Source organism: Temnothorax nylanderi, unplaced genomic scaffold, assembly GCF_030848795.1.
Source record: "Temnothorax nylanderi isolate EJ_2023f unplaced genomic scaffold, tnyl_v1.0 TNYL_tig0706_pilon, whole genome shotgun sequence".
NCBI classification, from domain to species: domain Eukaryota; kingdom Metazoa; phylum Arthropoda; class Insecta; order Hymenoptera; family Formicidae; genus Temnothorax; species Temnothorax nylanderi.
The window spans coordinates 17,474-43,360 of NW_027249768.1; the positions used below are offsets into that span (position 1 = coordinate 17,474).

Genomic DNA, 25,887 nt, shown 5'->3' on the forward strand with positions numbered 1-25,887 from the left:
TAAAGTACTTCCAAGTGTACGAACATGTCCAAAGTGTGATAATAATATGTTTCTTGTGCGTGAACAAAGTGTGAACTTTCCGTTGTAATCATGTTTATTATGTGCAGAATAATAAACGCAAACGGATAAGGAAGCAATGTAACATAAAAATAAGTATTTTCAAAGGCACTTGGTTTGAGAACATTCATCTTTCTATCCAAAAATCATGTCAATTCATTGCGTATCATCTGATGCTGCGACCACCTCGTCAGGAATTTCTCCAATTCGAACTGGATATAACAGCTCATACAACAGTGGATTGGGCCAGTTTTTGTCGAAAAGTGTGTATTTTATGGATTGAAAAAAATTCAAAACAATTAGGTGGAGAAAATGTTATCGTGGAGATAGATGAAGCGAAGATTGGAAAACGAAAATTTAATAAAGGTATTTATTATATAAAGATTAGACTTATTGTTGGGACAAATGTTTAAATCCGAAGTAATGTTCTTTGTTTAATAAAGGTAGATTGATAACAGGATAATGGATATTCGGTGGAATCGAACGATCATCGGGGCGATTGTTTATTGAACCTGTCCCTGATCGTTCATCGATGACTCTACTCGAAGTTATTCGCAAGTGGATTAAACCAGGCACCACAATTATGTCAGATAGCTGGAAAGCATATAATTGTTTAAATGATTGTGGGTTTAAACATCTTCAAGTAAATTATAAAATGAACTTCATTGACCCTGACAGCGGTGCTCACACACAAACTATCGAGCGTGCCTGGCGAGAAACGCGTGCTAATATTCCTCGCTACGGAACACGTCAAAGACATGAAGGATATCTTGCAGAATTTCTGTTTCGCCGTAAATATAACTGTGACACTCGGATCATCGCATTCTTTGATGCAATGGCTGAAATCTTTGAGATTCCTAATGATAGTATTGAATAAATCACGATTAAACGTTTATTTTTGTATTTATTATTTTTATCCTTTCTCAGCCTGTACCTCCGAAACTATTTGAGTCCGGCCGTATGGAAATATATGAAGAATTTCAAACGTAAACAAACAGGGACTGCCGCACTTTCCACGCGAAACGAGGTGCCACATGGGTTCGTGGCGCGCTTTACAAGCTCGTTTAAGTACAGGTGGTATTAAAGAAGATAAAGTTAGTCGATCATCTGTGTGAATATTTGTGGTGATATACAATAAACGAGCTTGTAAAGCGCGCCACGAACCCATGTGACAACTCGTCTCGCGTAAAAAGTGTATGCGTGAACTATTTCGACATATATATTAGTCATTTATGCCTTCCAATACTCAAAATAGCTGCTATATTTTTCAAACTTTTTTTGTTTATAACTTTTTAATAAACAATGACCGCCGGCTAAAACCTTCTGAAGGTCACTCAGGAGGGTGACCTTGACAACATATGTCAAGGTCAAGGTCATCGGAGAGGATGTCCCTTTTATGCAATTACCTCACCTTCATATATTAAAATAATTGTTCCATGGAACAAAGTCGGCGGTGATCGAACCGTCGCAGGAGCGTCAAAACGCAACTCAATTGTCGCGGCGGTTGAATTTGTTATTAATTAACTAGGCAACGAAAATAATCAATTAATCACGCGAATCCTCTTTGAGTGGACGTTTCATCGCGCCCTTCTTCAAAAACGATTATTTTATTTAGTGATATTATTTCTCGAAAAGAGCCGAGTCTCTAATACGAGTGCGCGATCGAGCCGAGTCTCGAGCACGCGAAAAGAGCCGAGTCTCTTATACAAGTGCGCGATCGAGCCGAGTCTCGAGCACGCGAAAGAGCCGAGTCTCTAATATACGAATACGCGATCGAGCCGAGTCTTGATTACGGGGCCCCGTTCGCGATACCCAGTGTCGTTAATAACCTTTATATATACGTATTCTCTAATATTTCACCCAATTGTATATCACGCAAACTCAGGGGGTTTTTATGCCTTCATAGGCTTTTCCCCCATGAGCCAATAAAGGATTATTTCCCTTGGCTCGAAATTACGAGTTATTTATTTCATTCTTCCCGAAACCTGGAAATTTCTTCATGTTGAAGAGGTTTTCGACGATACAGTTTTTGGTGCCTCCTGTGAGGTCCGAACTCACGAAGAAGACATTCAACGCCGATATCGACACGTACATCCACACGCAGAACAGTCGTCTTCAGGGGCCATCCCACTCCGCCCGAGCTAACGCAGAGGACCTTCGAGTTTGAAGAGATAAGTATTCTCAAGTACATACGTTTCATATTTGGTAGATTCATTTTTATTGAATTTGATTTCAACGAGTTTCGTTTTTACGACTACATATATAATATTTATCGACAAAATCGTCGAGCCGCGACTCGCTATTGTTTTCGGACGCCCGGGAAGACCAACGACGCATTATCGATCGTACGCAAGAAACTAGACGCAGCCGTGCTAGTTGAGTTGTGACCGGAACAACGAATGGAATTATTAAATTTATGAATATAGCCACTTACTACTTGGGCTGAATTAACGGTCGCCACTGTATTTTCTGGATCTAATACAGAAACCTTGTATTACTGCGTTGCCCCGTCCTTCCTTCTCAGCAAGATGGCTGTCGTTTCTACGTCGCAGGCGCGTTCAAGGCCGTCGGCCACGCCCTTGTTAAGCGAAGCGTATATACGGAATATCGGATAGGATGTTCACTGGGGTCGCGAATCAATGCTTTTTGTTTATTATAAACAAATAATAGTTTATTAAAAATTAGATTGTACAGCAATCTCTCCTAGCGCGCGTGTTCGCTCGATCGCGTGTAACTACGTCGAGTTGTTGTCGAAACGCCGCTTATTCGGTTAATGCGGATCTTAACGATCAATATAAGCGCAATAGGAATATTCCCGTATCACGCACTCACTGTCTCTAACAATGGATTAATCACGCTACTGACGCTAGCGGATAACAGGATAAGACCGCCTTTTTCGATGTGTATGACGCAATTAACGTCTCGAAAGTTCGCGACGGACTGTCCGTAATAATATTTCGTTCACGCTACTAACGCTAGCGGATAACGGGATAAGAACGCCTTTTCCGATTTGTATGGCGCAACCGATGTACGTGTTGACGCCTCGAAAACTCACGACGGACTGTCCGGGAGGAACGGGTCGAGTTCTCCCACCTTAGACTCACGCATGCGCTGAGTCGTCATTTTAGGCGCGCAACCTTCGCACTGGCGGAGCGCACCTTCGGGTGTAGATGGTACGACTCGATCTGCACTTCGCTTGCCGAGTCGTTCTTGGGACTCGGCACCTTTTCGTGAGATGCTACACTAAAGTGCAACGGCGCGACTTGGCTTTCGCACTCGCGTGAACCAAACGCGTCGCTGCACGCAAACTTCGCGCAAGCGAACCAAAAGTCACTCGACTCGCATCGAGTGACTCTCAACGTCACAACAGACGAATCCTATGAAACCAGGTAAGTATTAATTTTCTCTTTCTTTCAGGTACCCGGGATCGCTATGGAATCGTCTCATCTAATCACCGGAGTCGGTGTAATAACGGTAAGTATAAAAAGTAAGTATAACGCGGCTTAAAATTACCGCACGCATAATTGCATAATAATAAAATCTTAAATCGACAGGGAATAATGTTTAAGTATTAAAATCATGAATATAATATCAAATTGGCTGAATGCCGTCTAAAAGTGTAGAAAGTACACAAAAGTGTAACAAAGTGTAACTGAATATAATGAAAATTAATGCAATGTGCAATGTTAAATAAATCTTGGCCTGGAATGACTCCATTTGGCTGGTTTCTCTTCCGTGAGATGTAACTGTAAATAATATATTGGAAATTCAATGAATTTAATAAATCTGCACTCGGAGTGCTAAAAGTGTATCAAAAGTGTAATCGCCGTCGTTGGCTCATCTCGCACGCTTATTCTAAGACGTCGAGTGTAGAAAGTGTAAAAGTGTAGCACCTTTCGGTGACTCGTTCTCGCACGCTTAAATGCAACATGCAAGTGTAGAAAGTGTAATGGGTGTAAATGAAAAGTGTAGAGCCTTCGCTGGCTCGTCTCGCACGCTGAATCTAAGAAACAGGTGTAGAAGGTGTCAAAAGTGTAATCTAAAGTGTAGAGCCTTCGCTGGCTCGTCTCGCACGCTGAATCTACGAAACAGGTGTAGAAAGTGTTGAAGGTGTAGTAAAAAGTGTAGCCCTTTGAAATGCCTTTAAATGTTTTAAATTAGCGTAATTGACTGTATATCGACCTAAAAGGTCCTTTCTTTACTAAAATCTTTGAATATCTTGAATAAAGTGTAATTTGAATTGTACTTGTGCACCTTGTGCATCTCATCGGCTGAAGGCCTTAATATTCTGTTTTGAATGTAGAAAATGTTAATAGAACTTTATAAAATTGTTGATTGTATTGAATTGGAATCTCTTCCACTTACAGATTGTCTCTGCGCTCTTCCGTTGGCTTAGGGCCTGTAAAGTGTATTTAGTGCTTTAAAGTGTAGTTGTAAATAACGCTTGAAAAAATTAAATAAAATATATGCGCATTCAGGAATATGTCCTGTTCGCTTTTCATGTTAAAAGTGTAGCTTAAATATTATTAATTATGAAACCGTCACTCGCGGATCGGTCGTGGATCTACTTCCGCTCCTAATATTATTATGTAAAGTGTGAATAGTATGAATGTCGTTATGATTATGTCTGGATCTGGAAAGTTAATAAACAATGGAAAAATTATGATTACTGAAACTACTAGATATTCTTTTAATTTCATCCTGTTGTACTTAGGGTACGTAACGTGATTCTGACTCTGTTTTGTACGTATATACCAGTAACAGTATGCTGACTACCGCTATGGCAAAAAGAATAAAAATGAATGTTAATATTATTATTTTAAATTTATCTGACAATGAGTCCATCTCAATGTATGCTGCAATTTGTTTTACGCTCTCGTCGTATCGACGATTATCTGGGATTGGAGGAATCTTTGTAGGTAGGTATATTGTTGTGCATGTATTTCGTGTAAATGTCTCTTTTCTTTATTTCGTGTTGTCTCGTGTATCATATGTATATATCGCGTTGGCTCTTTGCCCTAATCGCTTGTTAAATTATTATTGTACTTCTCGTGCGTACGTGTTGCTTTTGCATAAAAGAAATATAAAATATCTTATCTTAAAACGTTCGTTAAAATTAAAACTTTCTCATACATTATAAAAAAGGCTTTTAGAGTTGAGTATACACCTGCGAGTGTATCTCCTCTGCTTCAGGCTCGGGCTGGCTAGTGTTCTCCGCGTGCAGCTCCCGCTGCACCGTCTCCTCTGCCGCAAATATCTGCGAACCGGGCGATGTGGTCTCCTCGATTCTCGTCGTGTCCCTCGCCATCAACCTTTGCACCTCCTCGTCCGGAAGTTCATCGCGTGCCACCGCGTCGGTGGTACTTTGTCGCGTCGTTTGACCCCCCTGGGTCTCCTCTAGCTGCTCTTTGGTCATTCGGTGCACCTGCACCATCCGCACCTTTTGCACCTCGTCCTCCCCTGTCTCCTCTCTGGTGTTATCGGGTTCGTGGGACATACCAGGCGTCTCCACGGGTATTTCCCGGCTTAAATGGGAAACGGGTGCCTCAGCATACGGTTCCAGAGTCACGTTATATTGTTTTCCGAGTTAACATTAAATTGTTTGACGAATCTTAAGGTCGAGTTTCATTGAATTCATTATGAGTCGTCTAAGATATATCAGTCAGAAGCGTTCAACGCTGAAAGCTCAACTGACCAATTTAGAGAAAGTAATCGCGGAGGATCGATTAGACGAGGCAAACCTAAAGATGCGATTAAGGCGTATAACAGAACTTTTCCACGCGTACGAAGAGTTGCATGACGAGCTCGAATTGCTAGAGCCGGCGGATGAAAATTTAGTCGAATTTCATGACATTCAAGATCGATATTTCGCGATTGCGAGCAAAATCGAAACACTCTCACCGGCGTCAACATCGCAAACAGTAAATTTAAACGCAACTTCGATTCCGGTCGATAACAACACACGTCGCATTAAATTACCGGTTGCCGAACTACCAAAATTCGACGGTAACTTAGAAAAATTGTTATCGTTTAAAAATACGTTTGTAACAATGATCGATTCACGACAAGATATAACGGATTTGCAAAAGTTTCTATATCTGAAGGATTCATTACGAGACGACGCGCTAAATAAGGTTACAATTTACGACGTGAGCGAGGAAAATTACAAAAACGCGTGGAAGCTTTTCAACGATTCGTACGAGAGAAAACGAATTTTAATCGCGAAACATCTCGATGCGATTATCGATTTACCGGCGCCGGATAAAGCTACGCATAGAGAACTGATGAAGCTCGTTGACGACATGCGACAACACGTAAACATGCTTGCGTCGTTGGGAGTGCATCCGGATCAACATCTGTTAATTCGAATAATTGAACGCGCATTACCAATAAATATTCGCTCGAAGTGGGAAGAGACTCTTAGTTTGGATATCTCTCCGACGCTCGAACAATTATACAAGTTCGTTTCTGAAACTGCGTTCCGCATCTTCACGTTAGAACAAAATGCGTCGCGTTCTAAATCCGAAATCGGCAATAAGCGACAAATTTTAAAAAGGGAGACATCCTCGTTTAAAATGCGCAAAGATGATTCAGGTGCGCGCGCTTTAGTTACCAATACATCCTCGAACTGTTTCTTTTGTAAGAAGGAAAAACATTCGGTATACAAATGTCCGGAATTCATTAAGCTGTCAGTATCGCGTAGGTGGGATTTCATTAAAAAATCTAAACTTTGCAAGAATTGCCTCCGAGCACATACTGGCAATTGTAGCTGGTCACATTGTAAAATGTGCAATAAATATCACAATACGTTTTTACATAACCCGACATCCAAATCATTGGCGATTAAACAGGAAACTTCCAAGATTCAACCCGCGAATCCTTCAAATCAGTCATCGGCATTGCCGCCTGAATCGGAATGACGGAGATCACTCGTTTTCGAAACATTTTCGCGGAATCTACAATCACAGTTAATGATGAGCACGATAGTTCGTGTAAAAAATTCACACGGTAATTTCATACAGTGTCGCGCCTTATTAGATACTTGTGCATCGGCTCACTTTGTAACGCAGGATTTCGTTCGAAGTTTAAAGTTACCCGTACGCCCATGTTCCATTCAGATCGGCGCGATTGGCGACATGCACACAACATCAAACGGTACAGTTGAATTCTTCATTCATTCGATTAACAACGATTTCAAGAAAAAACTTTCATTCTTAATAGTACCAAAAATCGCAGATAGAATTCCGGACGAAGTATTTCCACGCGAGTCGGTCGATATACCAGCAAATTTAAAATTAGCTGACCCACAATTTCACTTACCTCGATCAGTCGACATGATCATCGGTTCCGGAGCGACCTTATCTTTACTATCGATCGGACAAATTAATCTTTCGCGGGATAATTGCGATTTATTGTTACAAAAAACTTAGCTTGGCTGGGTCGTCGTCGGAGGGATAGCCGCGGCCGGCGGTAAGGCCATCGTTTCGTGCAAGTTGACAGAACTGATAGAACAAATGGCAAAATTTTGGCTATTGGAAGACACTACCGCTAAACAGTTTAAATCGTCAGACAACTCAGAATGCGAGAACCATTACACTCAGAACACGACGCGTGATGCTTCGGGACGTTACATTGTGCGATTACCGTTTCGAACGGCAGAAAGGGACTTCGGGAATTCACGAGCGATAGCCTTACGTCGATTTCACGGATTACAGAAAAAACTTAGTGCTAATCCGATACTTAAACAAGAATACGAACGCGTGATGAACGAATATATTAATTTAGGTCACTGTTACCGGAAGAATCGGAAAATGGTTATTATCTCCCCCATCACGCGGTTACAAAATCCACGAGCGTTACAACTAAAGTACGTGTAGTTTTCGACGCGTCGGCAAAGACTAACAGGGGGATATCCTTAAATGACACTTTGATGGTCGGTCCAACGATTCAAAGCAAATTGTTTGAACATCTATTGCGATTTCGGATGCATATATACGTACTCACCGCCGACATTGAAAAAATGTATAGACAAATTTGGATGCATCACGACGATCGACAGTACCTAAAAATTTTCTGGTTTCACGAGGGTCGCATTCGTACATTTTTATTAAATACTGTGACTTTCGGTCTGTCATCGGCTCCTTTTCTCGCCATTCGGACGATCCAACAGCTCGCGAGTGACGAAAGCACCGATCTCCCCGTCGGCGCTGAAAGTTTGGAACGCGATTTTTATGTTGATAATCTTATAACCGGGGCAAAAACTTTAAAGAAGCTCATACAGATTCGAGACGAAACTATCGAAATTCTAAAACGCGGTGGCTTCAACATAAGACAGTGGGCATCGAATCATCCGCGAGCTCTTGAAAATTTGAACGAAAGAAGCGTAGATGTCGAGTTTCTTATCAATGAAAATCCGATCCTGAATACGCTAGGCATTTCATGGAACGCGCGTCGCGAATTACTTTATACAGTCAATCCTATTCAGTTATCTGATAGAGTAACTAAACGTCGTATTTTATCGGAAATAGCCAAGATTTTCGATCCCCTCAGACTACTCGGTCCGATTATTTTAACTTCCAAAGTTTTAATGCAAGAATGTTGGAAAGCGAAAATTTCGTGGGACGAGTCAGTACCCAGCGCGTTATTCTCTTCATGGTCATCATTCGTAAATCAACTCGAATTAATTGATCATCTGGCTATCGATCGACGTTTAATGGTCGACGAGCCTATCGAAATTCAAGTTCACGGTTTTTGTGATGCGAGTAAGGTCGGTTATGGAGCCTGCTTGTACATACGATCCCGCAACGAGCGCGGAGACATACTTGTACGACTCTGTTGCGCCAAAGCGCGCGTGGCTCCTCTCAAAGACGTGACGATGCCTCGACTCGAATTGTTAGGGGCACTTACACTGGCGCGGTTATATCACGAAGCGAGTACAGCATTCACTTTCAAACCGGATGAAACTGTTTTTAGGACGGATTCTATGATTGTCTTACATTGGTTGAAAAAATCTCCGAGTATTCTCAAACCGTTCGAGGCAAATCGTGTCAAGGAAATTCAAGAAATTAGTAAAGAATTAAAATGGCGACACGTTAGATCGGAACACAATCCAGCCGACGCGTTGTCGCGAGGTCAACTTTCGCGAGAATTTTTGAAAAACGAATCTTGGTTCAATGGTCCATCATGGCTTAGACTGTCCGAAGCGAATTGGCCAATATCTCTCAAAACTTCTATTAAGGAATTACCCGGCTTAAAGAAAATCATTTGTCTAATGTCACAGGTTGACTCGGACGACATCTTCAAAAGATTTTCATCTTATACGAGGTTGATTCGTACCATTGCATATTGTTTGCGAATGTTATCCTCCAATCAAAATAGGGGCGCGCTTTCAGTACAAGAAATCTTCGAATCCGAACGGCGAGTGCTTAAGCTTATTCAGAAAGCGCATTTTTCTGACGAGATCAATCGTATCTCAAACTCAGAAAGGGTGAAGGGCAAGAAATTAGCCACGTTAGATCCTATAATCGACGAGTCAGATTTGCTCCGCGTCGGCGGCAGGCTGCAAAATGCAAACATTCCCCTTTCGCAAAAACATCCGATTTTATTGCCTTCACATCATCACGTCACGGATTTAATTATTCGCGAAACACATGAGAAAAATTATCACGCAGGGATTCAGTCCACCCTTTATACGATTCGTCACAAATTTTGGCTTCTTGACGGAAAAAATCAAGTACGTAAAATCATCCGACATTGCGTACGTTGTATTCGATTCCGTGCATCGCCCGTTAAGTATAAAATGGCTAATTTACCGAGATCTAGATTTGGAGAGAACACCGCGTTCTATCACACAGATATCGATTTTTTTGGACCCATGTTTATCAAGGAGAAAAAGCAGCGAAATCGGGGTCGAGTAAAAGTGTATGGCTGTGTTTTTATTTGCATGTCAACAAAGGCAGTACACATTGAAATCGTTAGTGAATTATCGACAGAAGCATTTCTTGCCGCGTTAAGACGATTCATAGGACGAAGAGCTATTCCGGCAAACGTGTATTCTGATAACGGTACGAATTTCGTCGGTGCCAATAATCAACTTCGCGAATTATACGCTTTAGTCGAATCTAACGAATTTAAAACGCGAGTTGGCGACTTTGCTACAACGAAGAATATTTCTTGGCATTTTAATCCGCCCCTCTCACCTCACTTCGGAGGCTTATGGGAGGCGGCGGTAAAGTCCTTTAAACATCACTTGAAACGAGTAGTAGGCGATCTACTGTTTACATACGAGGAGTTAAACACCTTCGCCATAGAAATCGAAGCCATATTAAATTCGCGACCTTTATGCCCCATTATCTACGGATCCGAACGATCCACTCGCATTGACACCCGCTCATTTTCTCGTAGGGAAACCTCTCACAATGCTGCCGGAAGATAATTACATCTTTGTTCCAGAAAATCGTTTGACATCATGGAGATTGATATCCAAGGCCCGTCAAGACTTTTGGCGCAGGTGGCACATCGAATATCTGAATGAACTACAAAAACGACAAAAATGGACTAATTCGGACGCCGGACTCCGGCGAGGTGCTATTGTCATTTTAATAGACAAGAATCAACCATGTATGCGGTGGCCACTCGGACGGGTAGTGGAGGTGCACCCTGGAGACGACGGCGTAATCAGAGTTGCGACCATCAAAACAGCGCAGGGAATCTTTAAGCGCAATGCGAAGCTAATTTGTCCCTTACCGAACGTGTCTTAGTTTTCGTTTGCACAGAGACGTCGATTAGTATTGTTAATCGTTTTACTCTCAACGGGGGGAGAGTGTTCCATGGAACAAAGTCGGCGGTGATCGAACCGTCGCAGGAGCGTCAAAACGCAACTCAATTGTCGCGGCGGTTGAATTTGTTATTAATTAACTAGGCAACGAAAATAATCAATTAATCACGCGAATCCTCTTTGAGTGGACGTTTCATCGCGCCCTTCTTCAAAAACGATTATTTTATTTAGTGATATTATTTCTCGAAAAGAGAATCTCTAATACGAGTGCGCGATCGAGCCGAGTCTCGAGCACGCGAAAAGAGCCGAGTCTCTTATACAAGTGCGCGATCGAGCCGAGTCTCGAGCACGCGAAAGAGCCGAGTCTCTAATATACGAATACGCGATCGAGCCGAGTCTTGATTACAATGCCCCGTTCGCGATACCCAGTGTCGTTAATAACCTTTATATATACGTATTCTCTAATATTTCACCCAATTGTATATCGCGCAAACTCAGGGGGTTTTTATGCCTTCATAGGCTTTTCCCCCATAAGCCAATAAAGGATTATTTCCCTTGGCTCGAAATTACGAGTTATTTATTTCATTCTTCCCGAAACCTGGAAATTTCTTTATGTTGAAGAGGTTTTCGACGATACAGTTTTTGGTGAAGAGGTTTTCGACGATACAATAATCGATATTCCCTTTTTTCAAGTTTTGGGATCAAGTCTCTGTAAAACGTTTTAAGAGCTCGCAAAACAATTCCAACGCACTCCATTATGCTTCATACAAATGGATCTGTTGTTAAAATAAACTTTACATACATGGTTTCAAAATCGGTGTTACTGACCTATGACATCGAAATCTTCCTACGCGTGAAATTCGCACATATAACTTCAAATATAGTTTTATTATTCTAAATCAATGTCTCCTATGCCAACATACGCATATTTATCGATTTTCGATGTTTTCGCAAATTTTATCAAAATGCTTAAAATTTGTCAAATTTCAATCAAATACAGCTTATTGGACTTCTTTTGCGATAAATAAACTAATTTTATCGTTCAAACTTGATAAAAACGTAAATTACGAAAGTTGGTCAAAATTTGTGGATCTTTGAAATAATTACTTAAATCATATAAAATTGTCATAACTGGGCTTCTCTTATCCCTCTGAACTTGAATATATCGAAATAATTTAGAATTATTCAATTTTTAACACATTTACCCTATCTACTATCGAACCGTATCTACTACCAAACTACTATCGAACCCTATCTACTACCGAAACGTGATTTAAAATTTCAAAATTTACAATGATCATTCTATTATGATCTTTAAAATTTTTCTCCCAAAACATCTTCCGAATAAATTTGGGCCATGTTTTCGCATCGCCAACAACATCTTGTACCAAGAGCCACGGATTATTATATATTTGCTCGACTGAATACATTTGGAGGTTGTAAATAATAATTTCAACGTCGCTGCGCTTGTGGCCACAGAGCTGACAGAGTATGCGCATGTGGCCGCGGGGCATGTTCATGATCGCTACATCACGTCGGTATGACAGGATTTCTAACCTAAGAATCGTCAACTTTAACGCTAAATATCTCGCTTCGCAGGGCAGACCGCCGCATTTTTCCGCCAGATTCTTTCGTTTCGTGCCAAAATGCGTCGAATGAGCCTATTTTTATTAATTTTTGAGGTGCAGTAGCTATTCTATATAAATACCAAAATGACCAAAGGACCCCGCACAGACTACATGGAAATCTGTCCCCCGGTGAAATTGGCTGAAATTTAAGTATGTTGTTGTCCTCGACGTCCTGAACAAAAAACTCAATGGGCACGACTCTCTAAATTCAGTACTTTTCTGTCCAGAAACGTTTAAAGTGGAAACCTATGACCACATGCTTTTTCACGAACCAAGTATATATCTCTCTCCACACACACACACACACACACACACACACACACACACACACACACACACACACGCACACGCACGCACGCACGCACGCACGCACGCACGCACGCACGCACACGCACACGCACACGCACACGCACACGCACACGCACACGCACACGCACACGCACACGCACACGCACACGCACACGCACACACACACACACACACACACGCACACGCACACGCACACGCACACGCACACGCACACGCACACGCACACGCACACGCACACGCACACGCACACGCACACGCACACGCACACGCACACGCACACGCACACGCACACACACACACACACACACACACACACACACACACACACACATATATATATATACGTGTGTGTGCGTGTGCGTGTGCGTGTGCGTGTGCGTGTGCGTGTGCGTGTGCGTGTGCGTGTGCGTGTGCGTGTGCGTGTGTGTGTGTGTGTGTGTGTGTGTGTGTGTGTGTGTGTGTGTGTGTGTGTGTGTGTGTGTGTGTGTGTGTGTGGAGAGAGATATATACTTGGTTCGTGAAAAAGCATGTGGTCATAGGTTTCCACTTTAAACGTTTCTGGACAGAAAAGTACTGAATTTAGAGAGTCGTGCCCATTGAGTTTTTTGTTCAGGACGTCGAGGACAACAACATACTTAAATTTCAGCCAATTTCAGCCAATTTCAGCCAATTTCAGCCAGTTAGGTTAGGTTACAACTTTTGACCCAAAATGGTCGTTTCGCGAAATATCGCGAAAATTGAAAAAAATACGCCATAATATCTTTATTTAGGCTCAAACTAATCCGTACATATCATTATTATATCAACCCAACGCTTATTTTCAATTTTGACACTTCGATGTAAAAAATGCAAAATTCTGTATTTTCGTTATATATCGGATAAAAACTATATCACTCGACTCTCTACAACTAAAATAAACATTGTAGACCATTCCCAGCTTATTCGTTCAAGAATTCGCAAAGTCACCTCGAACAGGTGAAAATTTTAAATAACGCAAAAAATCAAATAAAAACTACATAGGTGGTCTTCTTATGACTAAACGAATCGTTTGAGACCATTCTTATCACCATCGAACCAAAAATGACAAAGTAGGCCTAAAAAGGTGAAAAGTTAAACAAATGCAATATATCAAGAAAAAAGGTAATACTTAAGGAGAGCTCCCTCCTCACCGATTTCGCTGAATTTAGGCTTAATCGACGCGTTTTTGCACAAAACGAACGAATCGCAGAAAAAAGTCCCGCTCTGCCCCGCGAAGCGAGATATTAACTGTTAAAGTTGACGACTATCAGGTTATGAAACCTGTCATACCGACGCTATGTAGCGACTGGTTTTACACTTGTTTAAAACATACATTGTTTTTTTACATATTTTTTGCTGGATTTTTTTTCATAATGTGTTTTTCGGCATCGAAATATGAGATTACGTGTATCAAAGCAACAGAGAATATTTTGGAATACAAATTATTTCTGTTACAGATATTAAGCGTTGAATTAAGTTAACAAAACAAAAATAAAATTGTTAAAGCAGAGAATAGTTGGTATATGAAAAGTACATATTTATGTATTTTTCATATACCAACTATTCTCTGCTTTAACAAATTATTTCTGTTACAGATATTAAGCGTTGAATTAAGTTAACGAAACAGAAATAAAATTGTTAAAGCAGAGAATAGTTGATATATGAAAAGTACACATTTATGTACACATAAATGTGTACTTTTCATATATCAACCATTCTCTGCTTTAACTAAATTATTTCTGTTACAGATATTAAGCGTTGAGGTTAACGAAACACAGTAATATGATTATTAATGGATATATCGAGCCTTATTTAATATAAATAAAGAAATACAGTGTTCAAAATGTGGTGATAAATTAATAATTGATACAAGTAATCGCATATTTCGATGCCGAAAAACACATTATGAAAAAAAAATCCAGCAAAAAATATGTAAAAAAACAATGTATGTTTCAAACAAGTGCAAAACCAGTCACACAGCGCTACATCGCTACATAGCGTCGGTATAACAGGTTTCATAACCTGATAGTCGTCAACTTTAACAGTTAATATCTCGCTTCGCGGGGCAGAGCGTGACTTTTTTCTGCCAGATTCGTTCGTTTTGTGCAAAAACGCGTCGATTAAGCCTAAATTCAGCGAAATCGGTGAGGAGGGAGCTCTCCTTAAGTATTACCAGAAAAAACCATATAGGCCTCTTATTTGAGACCCAACGAATTCACTGACACCCGAATTCATTGACATTTTAAGTCAATATTGCTTAAATTACAAAAGTACACATCTAAATGTCAAAACTTGAAATAACGGTTGGAATTGGAAAAAATGGAGTATATTTCATCTCCTTGGATCATAAACAATTGTAACGCATCGTTAAAACTTGAATATTGTCTTTCTTTCACTAAGTCAGCTGTTCATGTCGAAAATTGATTCAATCGTTAAATAAATAAAAATGGGATATATTTGAACTCGTTTCGTCTCACAGAACATCAATCCATGATTGTAATCACGAAATTATATTTATTTTCATCCTTTGCCACTTTCAGTCTTAGATTAGGAATTTCTCCATCGTATTAAATAAAATAATTACTTTCAACTCTCCTTCATTAAACATAAATAAAATCATTCGCTTTAACCACTTTGGTAAGCTTTTGAGCAATCATGCTCCAATATGTCAGTCTATAACACAGGCCCACAAAAAAAAGTAGGTTGTGCTGGGGATCTGACTATGCTATTCCTACGTATTTTGAGCCGCTGAAAACGAATATGAAGTCAGAATTGCTCCATCACCCTCCAGTTTTTTTAAACTTTAATTAATATTTTTTTAAATTAACCCTTTGAGTCGAATTATTCTTCTTTACCAATTTTAATGAAACTTTGCATCCGGGGGTTTTTTGGGGCGCTGATTACGAATCCGTTCTCGAATTTTTAAAATTCAAAATAGTGGGTCTAATATGGCGGACGTAAAATCAAAAATTTAAATAATTTCCGTGAAACTTTGCATCCAGGGGTTTTTTGGGTCGCTGATTACGAATCCGTATTCGGATTTTTAAAATTCAAAATGGTAGGTCCAATATGGCGGACGTATATATTTCACTCTCCTTAATAGTGTTTGAGATCACGAGTGCATCGTAGCGTGCATCGGTCTCGTCAAATGAAAGGGCACAATGCGCGTGCCTTCTCTGTATTATAAGTTCATCGTTTCAATAAAATCCTAATCCTAATATGTAAGTTCTGAATACTTTGCAATATAACATGGGTTTCTCTAAAGGCATTTCGCAATCGATAACTTTCAAGACGTTTCTCATGTCCTTGCGCGATGGAGAAACCCACGCTATAAACAGTCACCGGTGTGACAAACAACAACATTGCTAACGGCCGGTTAGCAATGTTTCGTCTCGCGGCGACGCGATGCGGTGACGTAGGCAGCCGACTGCCAATCAGGTGCGACTCAATCCGTGTCATAGCCCTTTGCCGCCAATCACAAAGGAAAATCGGAGGTCACCGCCAACGCTTCGAAACAATTGGTTATTGCGAGAAGAAGCTCCCGTATAAAAGAGCTTGCTTTGTCGCGCACCGGGCTCTTTGTCGAAAGTCAATCGCATAGAATCAACGCTCGCTAAACCGCTTAACTACGCTAGTTAACACCGCTGTGTTCACCGCCTTGAGTTCGCTCCTCGCTATCGCGCTTCGCGAACACGCTTTCACCACCGCTGCATGCCGTACTAACATCTGTGCGCGCGTTTACGGCTTCTTGCTTTGCTAAAAGTAAAGGAACACTGTATCCATTGTATATATTGAGACTTTATTGTAATATACTTATTTTATTGGACTTATACGTATTTGACTTGTGTGAACCGCTTTCCTCGTGGTCGTCTTCCTCGCGCCATCAATCACGCATTCGCGCACTCTCGCACAAATAGCAATATAATAAAGACATTATCGAATCTCTCGTTTAAATCGTTATCGCTATAATTTTACATCTAGTCATTATAATCTATGTTAAACTAATGAAACACGCGTCAAACTATATACTATATAGAACTCTAAAACTAATTTACCCGTTTGGAAGGGTTTTTGATATATCTTCACAAATGCAACTTTATTTCATATTAATACTAAAATCTCGTATGTATAAAAAAAATAAAAAATACTAGAAATCGTATGTTTCTAATCAGAGCTTGTCGTATCACTTATCAGTCTTTTACGAATGTACCTTCTCTCATTGTGCGAGAGTGCGCGGATGCGCGATTGATAGCGCGAGGAAGACAAGCACGAGGAGAAAGCAGTTCACAAAAACTAGAATAAGTTTACAATTCGTGTATTACAAAATAACGTTTCTATATATATACAATATGTACAAAGTTCGTTTGTTTCCAGAAAAGGAAAGAAGCCGTGAAAGCGCGCACAGAAGCTAGTACGGCATGCAAAGCAGCGAAAGCGAGTTTGCGAAGCGCGATAGCGAAGAGCAAACGCAAAGCGGTGTACAAAGCGGTTTTAACTAGCGGTGATTCTAAGCGGGTGAACTTCGACAAAGAGCCCCTCTCCGTCGAGGCAAGCTCTTTTATAACCGGGCCTTTTTTCACAATCACCAATTATTTCGAAGCGTTGGCGGTGACCTTGCAGCCGTACCCACCAGCGCAGCCACAGGAGCCGATCACGCGACCAACCGTGCATATCACGGTGGACCCACGGGTAATAGTGGAGCGAATGCAGGCGACAGGCGTGACCGGGTCAGCGGAGGACGAGCGTCCCAGCGAACCCGAGAGCAGTGCGGCCGGACAGGGGACCGGAGGTAACGACCGGCCGGCGGAGATAGCGACCGCGAGAAAAACCTCTCGTAGAATGTAACGAGTCCGTAAAGGATGATCACACCGCGGTCACACATAGGATTAAGTTGTTTCTGTTCATAATAAAGATATATACATATATAATTTGATAATTGGTGACGGGTAATGTTATATAATAAACTATACGGGGAAATAAATAAATTAGGATAAGTTGCGAGCCGCGCTCGTACAAGATTACGTTTTGTGAGACCGAGTAGTCTCAGGTTGACCATATAGCAGATCACACGAGTGATCCGACGATCCACGGGGGAGATAGCATGACCGCGAAGGCGCGATAAGAGAATGGTCCGCGAACACACGAACCGAGCATCGAGGCCGGTAAGTAATGATTCGAGCGAGCATAGGAACCGCATCGTCATCGTTCCGAACGATCCGCGGACGAAAAGGGCCACCAGGTCCGTAGATCGCGAACCCAGCGACTTCCGCGAGAAGTCGGCGCACCGGCGCGTCAAGGAGGCGCCAATTAACGTGACGCATGGGGTCGGCGTCAAGCCCAGCACTAGGTCCCGCGAAAACGCGAGCCGGCAACTTCCGCGAGGCGAAACCCCGCGAGACGATCGAGGGGGGTTGCCATAATCATCCCATGAGGACGGCGTCAAAGTCCGAACCCGGGTTCGCGAAATCGCGATCCCGACCACTTCTCCAGGAAGTGACGACGGATTCACGTTCCGGGGAGTCCGACGAACACCCCGATACCGTTCCCGTCGACGTCAGGCACCGGGCCTGGAAAATCCGAGGCCGGGGATCGGATGCGGAATCTGAAAGCGGATATCGCATGAGAGCTCCGGGCTCCCACGGGAACCGACGTACGAAAGCGCATCGAAAAATAAACGGATTTCGATCCCGGAGGTAACGACCAAGAGTCAGGAGATAGCGAACATCGGCATTAAGATAGTTTAAGTATCGCGGTGCGAAAGCGTTTTGAAATTATAATATGTAAAGCGTCGAGAATATTCCGCATGTGAAATTCAATGTATCCAATAGCGAGCAAACAACGGCGAGCGGAAATTTCCACGAGCGAAGTAAACAAGAAGGAATGCGAGCAAAAACGGGCCGTGCGAGCACAAACACGTAGGAATGCGGACTCACGGTCGGAGAAAGTCGAGCGCGAGCCATGGTGGGGGAGCGCGAGAGCGAATCGGCGAGGCCGAGCGCGAGCGAAGACTCGAGGCAGTCGCTCGACGGAGGTACACGCGTTAACACGTATCCGAGATATCCTCCGAGAACAATCGGGCACTTAGCCGCGGATACTATCGGCGCATAATAACTTAGCGTGCGAATCAAGTCTTGTAAATTCTATCAACAGTATTGGTCATCGGGACTGTAAGGCCACTCTGAAACAGAAAGTGTTTGTAAATTAGTCAATGAATAAATAATCATTGATTTATCTGAAACAAAAGTTTTTCAAATTAGTGCGTACTTACCTGATATCTACCTGATCCCTCGAAGTCGGCGAGTCCTGGTCCAGCGGCGATCCACATCCGGCGTCGGTGATCCATCGTTGTCCATCGGCGATCCAGAGTCACGGCGTTGGTGGTCCATCGTTGTCCAGCGGCGATCCAGCGAAGACGGGAACCTGAAACATAAAGAAATGGTTAATACTGAGCCATCGTTCTAACGAGACATACATACCATACCTTCTCGGTAGATTATTGGTTAAACCGAGTGGCGACCGGACAGTAGATCAACATATTTCGCGATTCTGAGCCGCCACTGACTACGTTTACATGACACCGTTAATCGGGTTTTATAACATCGGTAGTTGTCAGGAAGACCAATCGTAATCATTCTTCAGAAAAATGGAATAGCTGTGATTTACCGACCTAAGAACTACCGATGTTATAAAACCCGATTAACGGTGCCGTGTAAACGTAGTCACTGAGCCCCGTCGGGTTACAACCTCAGGTTTTCCCTTGTGATTGGCGGCAACGGGATATGACACGCATTGAGTCGCACCTGATTGGCAATCGGCTGCCTACGTCTCTGCATCGCGTCGACGCGAGACGAAACATTGCTAACCGGCCGTTAGCAATGTTATTGTTTGTCACATCGATGACTGTTTATAACGTGGGTTTGTCTATCGCACAAGACCAAAAAAACGGCATTCGAGAAACGTCTTAGAAGAAATGCCTTTAGAGAAGCCCACGTTATAATGCAATGTATTACGAAATTACATATAAAGCTTATGATTTTATTAACGTTAAGAACTGAAGCTACAGCGAAGGCACACGCATCGTGCCTTTTCATGCGACGAACTCGAAGCACGTTACGATGCAATCGCGATCTCAAACACTCATACATTCACGAACCTTTATTCAGCTTCCTGAGATTCGACAGGCGCTGTCCCGTCTTCAGTCATCATTTGGCTGCTCTCGATCAGCTGTTCTAGGGGTACTTCCCCTGTGCTGTCATCCAATGGAATAGTGACGTCTGCTCCACCGCTCGTATCATGCTCACTGCCGTCCCTTTCGAGGATGGGCGTCGAAGATCTCATTCTGGTCTCCGTCTGTTTCACCACCATCTTGATCTCCGCCTTGGTTTTGACGGCCTCCTTCGCTGGCGTAGCTTCCCTGCCTCCAGACGTCTGGTTGGATACTCTCGAACTTGTTTTAGACTCCAAAAGTGCTGATGCCATCGTCTGCAATTTAGAGGACGATTGCAAGGTTAAGGTTGTGACCGGAACAACGAATGTAATTGTTAAAATTATCAAATATAGCCAATTACTACTTGGGCTGAATTTACGGTCGCCACTGTATTTTCTGGATCGAATACAGAAACCTTGTTCAACTGCGTTGCCCCGTCCTTCCTTCTCGGCAAGATGGCTGTCGATTCACGTCGCAGGCGCGTTCAAGGCCGTCGGCCACGCCCTTGTTAAGCGAACGTATTTACGAGGATAGGATACTCACTGGGGTCGTGAAATGATGCTTTTTGTTTATTATAAACAAATAATAATTTATTTAAAACTAGATTGTACAGCAATCTCTCCTAACGCACGCGTTCGCTCGATCGCGTGTTGCTACGTCGAGTTGTTATCGAAACGCCGTTATTTCGGTTAAAGCGGATCTTAACGATCAATATAAGCGCAATAGGATATCCCGTATCACGCACTCACTGTCTCTAATTAATGTTCAATCACGCTACTGACGCTAGCGGATAACGGGATAAGACCGCCTTTGTTCGATTTGTATGACGAAACCGTGGTACGTGTTATCGTCTCGAAACTTCGCGACGGACTGTCCGGGAGGAACGGGTCGAGTTCTCCCACCTTAGACTCACGCATGCGCTGAGTCCTCATTTTAGGCGCGCAGCCTTCGCACTCGCGGAACGCACCTTCGGGTGTAGATGGTACGATTCCATCTGCACTTCGCTTGCCGAGTCGTTGTTGGGACTCGGCACCTTTTCGTGAGATGCTACACTAAAGTGCAACGTCGCGACTTGGCTTTCGCACCCGCGTGAACCAAACGCGTCGCTGCACGCAAACTTCGCGCAAGCGAACTCAAAGTCACTCGATTATTATCGAGTGACTCTCAACGTCACAAAAGACGAATCCAATGTAAACCAGGTAAGTATTTCTCTTTTCTTTCAGGTACCCAGGATCGCTATGGAATCGTCTCATCTAATCACCGGAGTCGGTGTAATAAAGGTAAGTATAAAAGGTAAGTATAACGCGGCTTAAAATTACCGCACGCATAATCGCATAATAACGAATTCTTAAATTGACAGGGAATAATGTTTAAATATCAAATTAATGAATATAATATCAAATCGGCTGAATGCCGTCTAAAAGTGTAGAAAGTACACAAAAGTGTAAAAAAGTGTAACTGAATATAATGAAAATCAATGCTATTCACAATGTTAAATAAATCTTGGCTTGGAATGACTCCATTTGGCCGGTTTCTCTTCCGTGAGATATAACTGTAAATAATATACTGAAAATTCAATAAATTTAATGAATCTGCACTTTGAATGCTAAAAGTGTATCAAAAGTGTAACTGCCGTCGTTGGCTCATCTCGCACGCTTATCCTAAGACGTCGAGTGTAGAAAGTGTAAAAGTGTAGCACCTTTCGGTGACTCGATCTCGCACGCTGAAATCTCACATGCAAGTGTAGAAAGTGTAATAGGTGTAAATGAAAAGTGTAGAGCCTTCGCTGGCTCGGCTCGCACGCTGAATCTAGAAACAGGTGTAGAAAGTGTCAAAAGTGTAGTTTAAAGTGTAGAGCCTTCGCTGGCTCGTCTCGCACGCTGAATCTAAGAAACAGGTGTAGAAAGTGTAAAAGGTGTAATAAAAAGGTGTAACTTTTGTTAATTGCTTTAAAATGTTGCAAATGAATTTAATTAATTGAATATTGCCCCAAAGGGTCGTTTCTGTAATAAAATCTTTAGATATCTTGAATAAAGTGTGAATTTAATTGTACTCGTGCACCTTGTGCATCTCGTCGGCTGAAGGCCTTAATATTATTGTTTAAACGTTTGAAATGTTGTTAGAACTTAATAAAATTGTTAATTATATTGACTTGGAATTTCTTCCACTTACAGATTGTCTCTGCGTTCTCTCATCGGCTTAGGGCCTGTAAAGTGTAGTTAGTGTCACAAAGTGTAATTGTAAATGACGCTTGTAAAAATCAAATAAAATATATGTTTATTCAGGAATATGTCCTGCTCGCTAATAACGCTAAAAGTGTAGCTTAAATGTTATAATTAAATAAGACCGTCACTCGCGGATCGGTCGCGGATCTACTCCCGCTCCAAGTATCAAAATGTATAGTGTGAATAATAGGAATAGTGTAATTATGATATCCGTTTCTGGGAAACTTGTGTATAATGGGAAAAATATTATAAATGAAACAATTATGTATTCTTTAAATTTCATGGTGAATAATGTGATTCTGACTCTACTTTATAAGAATATACCAGTAACAGAATGCTGACTACTGCTATGGCAAACAGAATAAAAATGAATATAAGTATTATTATTTTGAATTTATCCGAATCCATCCCAATGTGTTTTACGTGTTCGCCCTGATGACGATTATCTGGGATTGGAGGAATCTTTGTAGGTAGGTATGTTGTTATGTATGTTTATTTTATGTAGAACTCTTTTTCTTTATTATTAATATATCGCATATCTCATGCTATCTCGTCGGCTCGCTGCCGTATGTTTTTCTTAAACTCCTTTCTTCCTTCATGCGTTACGTTACAAAACGGTATATATAAAAAAAATAAAATGATTTATGTTTAAATAAAACTTTGTAAATTAAAAGCAACTTTGAATAAAATACTCGCTTGTACATTAATAAAAGGCAGCTTTACAGCTGTGTATATTCGCTCTGGTCCTTTTGGCTGCTCTGTTCCTGTTGCGTCTCCTGCTGCACTTCCATCTCCACAGCGAAGATCTGGCTGCCGGGTGATGTCGTTTCGACGATCTCTTCTCTACCCCTCGCCATCAACCTCTGGACCTCTTCGTCGGGTAGCTCCTCGAATTGAGGTGACCCCCTCGTGCCCTCGTCTGCTGTCGGGCTCGCCCGAGACAATACTTGTCGTTCGGCCTCCTCTGGTTGCCCGCTCGGCTGTACCTTTTGAACTTTTGTCGCCTCGTTGTTGTGGGACATTTTAGGTGTCGAACCGGTCGATTCCCGGCTCTCTTGGGAAATCGTGGTTACAACCTGCGATTTCATTCTCCTCGGCAAGCTGACCTTGAGTTCTTTCTCAAGAGTGAGCTTCTTCGGAGAGTCGGGTTCTCTGGTTGGTTGTTGATCCTCCGCGCTGCTCTGCGATGATTCGGTTGGATCTTCTTCTTGAGAATACTTTTTAATTTTCTTCTTGGCCATCTCCTTTGTCTTTCTGGTCGTGGACGATGTTCTACTTCTTTTCTGTGGTTTTATTTTTAATTGCACTTTTTTGTTCTCCGTTATTATTGGCTTGGTTTTTCGGCTTGAACTTTTCGTCGTTTCCTTTTTTGTCTGTACCGTGTCTTGTGGTTTTACTGTATTTATAGTTTTTACTTGCGGACTTGTTCCTTGTGTTGATGAATGAGCTATCTGTTTATCTTTTATCTGTCCCGTGGGTGTAGATGTTGCACTGGGTGTTGTAATTATTTTAATCGCCGTTGATGGAATCACTCTTCTCTCAACTGCTCGTGCTCTTATACTTGGTATGCCGTCTGCTATCGTTCCGTTTATTTGGAAAATCAAGTCGCGTTTGTCCTCGCGTTTTCTTCTGTTGCGTATGACAAATAATACCTTCATATCTGCCACCGTATTTCCTGCGATGTCCTTTACTTCTGTCTCCTCTATTTGGTAGACGTTTCTATTTCTTACGGCTTCGCATTCCGCCATTAGGTCGAATGAACGGTTCTGCGCTTCCCTTTCTCGCCTATCATATTCCTCGGCTACTCGATCCACCGGGGATAAGCGTTCCGTGTATTCCTGCAGTGTGTTTATGTGTTGTTCACCCATGCTTCTTGTATCGTGATGTTTTATGTAGTTCTTCATCTTGCTATTGTATTTCTCTATCTTGCGTATTTTCTCCTCTCTTTCCGGATCCATTTTGGTCCTCTTGTTATTTGGCACTCGCGTATTTATGTTTTTTCGCGTTCGCGTATGTCGCTTTGTATTTGCGTGCTCGCTTGACAGACGTCCGTTCACCACGGCTGTCTGAATATGTCTGCCGTTGATCGTGGCGCTGCGCATCTCGTGGCGCATCGTGTGCATTATGGCTGCATCACATGTCGCGTGTTCTTGAAATACTTCAATTTCGTCCTTGCCCTGATTGGCTGTCTGCATTATCCATCGTCCTGGATTTTTATAGTATTTTTTGTAGATGTTTCCTTCGATGTATATACCTGGGTGTGCATCTATAAATGCTTCTGGTGCACCCATATCTTGAAATATGTTTTCATCTAGATTGTCCTCAGACTGTTCGGAATCTTGTTGATCCTCGTTTGCACTTTCGTGCTCTTCGTGTATTTCGGCTGCACTTTCGTGCTCTTCTTGCTCATTTTCGACTTCCTCGTCGTTATTATTATTTTCATTTGCACTTTCGTGCACTCCTTGGTTTTCATCTGCACTTTCGTGCTCTACGTGCACCTCGTGTTCGGGTGTCGTATTATCGCTGCTATCTGACAGCATTATCTCATCTGGAGACTCTGGCTCCTCTTCTTTCTTCGTTTCTCGCTCCAATATTTCTATATCGCTGCTTTTGAGCTCTTCGTCACTAATATTCTCCTCCTCTGTTTCAGGTTTATCATCTTCTTCGTCGTCCTTCAGACTGCTACAGGATGCTAAATGAAACCAATCGGCCCTGCGTGATTGCTTTTTCGCTGGATATCCTCCAACGTACGCTGGCTTCAAGTTTTGTTGCTTCATCGCTCCATTTCCTCGGTATTTCTCACTCCGGTAAGTGTACTTTTTCCTTTTCTCTATCATTTCTTGACTTTTCTTTCTTTTCCAGTTGTAGTATTCTTCTGTGCTTCCTGGATCGCCGCTAGGATTCCTCTTTCTGCTCCTCAGGTAAGTATATTTTCTGACTATCTCCTCTACTTTCGCTCTTCTCTGTCTTCTCCTTATTCTGTCTTCTTCCGACTCCTCACTCGAATCTTCCTCTGGATATTTCCTCTTGAAGTGGGTTAAAGGAACTTCCTTCGCAATGAAGGGTCCTCCAACTTCTTCTTTATCACTTTCACTATCTTCCTTGATGTTTCCATTTGTATTAATCTTCTTTTTATTTTCAGGTTGCTCCTCGGCATTTTCCTGTTCATCTGTGATATGCTCCTCGGCATCTTCGAGTTTCTCCTCGGCATTATCTCGTTCCACGTCTTCGCGTGTTGTAGTTGGTCTTCTAAATTGCTCCTCGGCATTACTTATATTCTCCTCGGCATCATCGTACTCCTCGGCATGCTCCTCGGCAATGTCCTCTTCCGATGACGGTAATTCGTGCATTGTTATTACACATACTCTTAAATCTTCTTCTAGACTTTCGTCTAATTCTTCGTTTTCGCTTAGCGAATCACTATCTTCACGTTGTGGATCTTCACGTTGTGGAATATCATCTTGTAAATTATCTTCTTGTAAATTATTTTCCCCGTCGTCATTTATCTCATCTTCTCTCATAATAGGTCTTCTATACGGTCTTAACTGCCGTGAATTGAACACGCCAATTGGCTGTCCATCCATTGACTCTATTAAATAGGCATTTTCGCGCACTTCTCGCGCCACACGATATGGACCGTCGTAGACAAGGTGAATCTTGCGAGTC

The 25,887-nt window shown here is 42.1% G+C and overlaps 1 pseudogene; it reads left to right on the forward strand.

The window, feature by feature from the left end:
• The first annotated feature begins 230 nt into the window (after positions 1-230).
• On the forward strand, positions 231-934 carry LOC139784927 (uncharacterized; annotated as a pseudogene).
• The last annotated feature ends 24,953 nt before the right edge of the window (positions 935-25,887 follow it).